The sequence below is a fragment of the Arachis stenosperma genome, chromosome 4 (genome assembly GCF_014773155.1).
Source record: "Arachis stenosperma cultivar V10309 chromosome 4, arast.V10309.gnm1.PFL2, whole genome shotgun sequence".
Classification (NCBI taxonomy): domain Eukaryota; kingdom Viridiplantae; phylum Streptophyta; class Magnoliopsida; order Fabales; family Fabaceae; genus Arachis; species Arachis stenosperma.
Genome location: NC_080380.1, coordinates 111389940 through 111393313, shown reverse-complemented (window position 1 = coordinate 111393313; position 3374 = coordinate 111389940).

The following is a 3374-nucleotide window of genomic DNA, read 5'->3' as shown; positions in this document are numbered from 1 at the left end:
ATCCATGCCTAGCCTATTTCATCCTGAGATTACTAACAAACATATCAAGGCATCTTATGGAATCAAAGAGAAAATAGAATTCATCAAAATAAGGCTTAAAAAGCATGTTTTTACACTTAAGCACAAATACGGGAGAGATTACGAAATCACGCTAATTCCTAGGCTAAATGTGACAAAAGGTTATCAAAATGCTCTAAATTCAATACAAGACAAACCGTCAAATTGGGGTTTGTCAACCTCCCCACACTTAAGCCTTAGCATGTCCTCATGCTAAAATAAGAAGGAACTAAGGGTCATGACATTTGAATGCAACTAAACTACATGAATTCTATCTAAATGCAATTATCTAAGCAAATGGAAATGCTTAGTTCAAACAAATCAATTTTTAAGAGAGCATGTGTAAGCACAAGAGCTAGGCAATAGGAATTAAGTCCAAACCACAATTGTATTGAATTATCAAAAAGAGTTCAAACTTGCAAGAATATAGATAACATGGGTGAATACACGTGATTGAACTTTTGAACCCTCACCGGATGTGTATCCGCTCTATTCACTCAAGTGTTTAAGGGTTAATTCACTCAATTCTCTTCTAATCATGTTTTCCAAAATTTGATTTTCTTCTAACAATCAACACTTATTCAATGCATGCATACATTCATCATGAGGTCTTTCATTTAGGTTGTAATGGGGTTAGGGTCAAGGTAGGATCATTTATGATTAAGTGGACTAGGATTGAATCTTTGATTAACGTAGACTTTCCCACCTAACCTATTTAATGACCTATACAAGTTCAAACTACTCTAACTACCCATTCTTCACTTTTTTTTTCACATACTCATGTATTCTTATTTGGTTCATAACATTTATGCATTGATTCCTTTTTATTGACTTCACTTTAGGGCATTTTGTCCCCTTTATTGCTTTTCTTTTTCTTTCTTTTTTTCTATATGCATTTTTCTTTTCTTTTCTTTTTCTCTTTTTTTTCTTTTTTTTTTCACTTTTATTTTTTTTTCTTTTTCTTCTTTCAAACTACATACAAGAACATCAATGCATAGGGTCCTTTCATTTAATCAATACATGAATATGTGCCCAATTCCTAAACATAAAAGTGTACTACCCCTTTTATCCCATCCAATGTTCCCAAGCCTCACCAACTTGAATAATAAACACTCTCACTAGCCTAGGCTAATCAAAGATCCAAACAAGGACTTTTCATTGGTTTTCCGCCTTGGGCTAGTAATGAGCTAAATTGAGAATAAGTTGGTTAAGCATAGGCTCAAAATTGGCTAATCAAAGGAATATAAAAGGGTTGGCTATTTGGGTAAGTGGCTAATGAAACAATGGCCTCAATCATATAAATGCATAAATACAAGAAATAAATGGATATATAGAATCGAGCAAATTAAGGATTATAATCATAGAAAGAGAACAATTTCACACAAGAGTGGAAAATAAGTGGTTATAAAATGTAACCACATCAATAGGCTCAAGTCTCACAAGCTTGTGTTCTCAATTCAATACATGCTTCACAAGGTATGAAATTCAAGCAAGTTTTCAAAAATTTCTTTCAATCAATTGGGTTAATGCCCTCTATTTAAGCTTCTTGAAAAAAAAATCTCAATGTTTGACTAAGCATTGTTGTGATTGAAAAATCCAGAAAATTTCCTCCTTAGTTCACCCTTTTCCTTTTTCACTTAAAACCAATTTCTTATGCAAAAAGGGTGGCTAAGTATTTTGCAATTCAAAGTGCGATTTCTAATCACAATCTCAACTAGAAATAAAGATATGCAAAATGTATAAAGAGAAATCCAACTAAAATACGAAATCTATCATCAAAAACATCTAAAAACATCCAAACATCAAAATATCTAAAATCCAAAATAACTACTAAAAGTATCCAAAATAACTAGAAATGCATCAAAATATATATGCAAAATGTGCAAAATAAGATAACTAGGCTGAAAAGTTCACCGGTTCCCAAAAATAATGCTACCGGTGCCCTCCCCACACTTAAAACCAAGCATCGTCCTCGATGCTAAACCGGAGGATCAGTGGGAGGTACAACGATAGGTGCTGGCTCTGACTGTGGGACCGGCTCCGCCTGAGTCTGTGGTGGCTCTGTAGTGTCCGGGGCATCCTGCTGAACCGGTGCCTCCGCATCCTCCTCCTGATGATCCTGCTCATCGGAGGCTGGAGAATCGGGAAGCGGAGGTAGCTCAGCGCCCAAAGAAATCAGTGCCTGGTCCATCCTATCTAAACGGCGTCTGACATGGCGTCTCTCACGCTCCAAGAACCGGAATAGACGCTGAACCAAGAGATAAGTAGGCTCAGGTGCTGCTGGAGGACCAGTAGATGATGAAGGAGCTGCTGTGGAGGATGATGGGGCAGCTGTAGGGGCCGATGGTGAAGGTGTCCCAATAACAGCTCTAGCCCGGGAGCGGCGTCTCGCAGGTGGCCTCTCGTGCACCCAACCACCCCAGGGGATAGTAACCTCCCTGTCATCAGCATCAGGGGGTGGTGGTCGCACATCATCATCCAACCACGGGACCTCAGCTAGGGCCGCCATACTCGTGACCAAGGTAGGAAACGGGAGTAGGCCACGAATATGCGCCCGCCACATACACTATCGAATAAGCCTAGGGAAAGAGACCTCCTTTCCCTCCATCACACACCCAATCAATAGAAGCATCTCCATAGGAATCTCAGAGAAGTGGGTGGTGGGAAGGACATAGCAAGCAAATATCATCTGCCAGGTCTTGGCCTCACGAGTCAGATGAGTAAATAGCATCCCTTTCGGCTTTGTATTGTTTGCATCCATAACCCATGTGGCATCTGGTATCCCAATAACAGTCCTGAGTGCCTCATAATCAAAAGTCATGCTGTGTATGGCTAACTCAGCCTGCTGATGGGCACACAGCTCATCGGGGACATGGCGGTACTGTAGCGCCTCCTCAATCGCAGTCTCAGTAATCATAATCTCCCTACCCCTCACCTGAACCGAATCCAAAGTTGGGCGGAAGAAGTTGCAGTAGAATTCCTTCACCCAAGATATATTGATGTCACCCAATTCCCGGTCCACAAAGTCAATGCCCAATTCGAGGATCCGACCGGTAATGGATCGTCTCACATCAATGGGTAGAAGTAACTTCTTCTCAATGTTTAGCTTGGTGGTTCGATATCTAGAAAACCGGAGCTCACAGTATAGGTTGGGGAATTTGTCCGGGTTGGTGGAAGGCAATAATTGGTTTTCCTTTTCATCATCATTCAATGGGTTCTTAGCATAATGCTTATAGATGGAAGGAATGGAGGGGGTAGAGTGTTTTCTTTTCTTGGAGGCAGTGGCTATGGCTTTGCCCTTATCCGACATCCTGAAA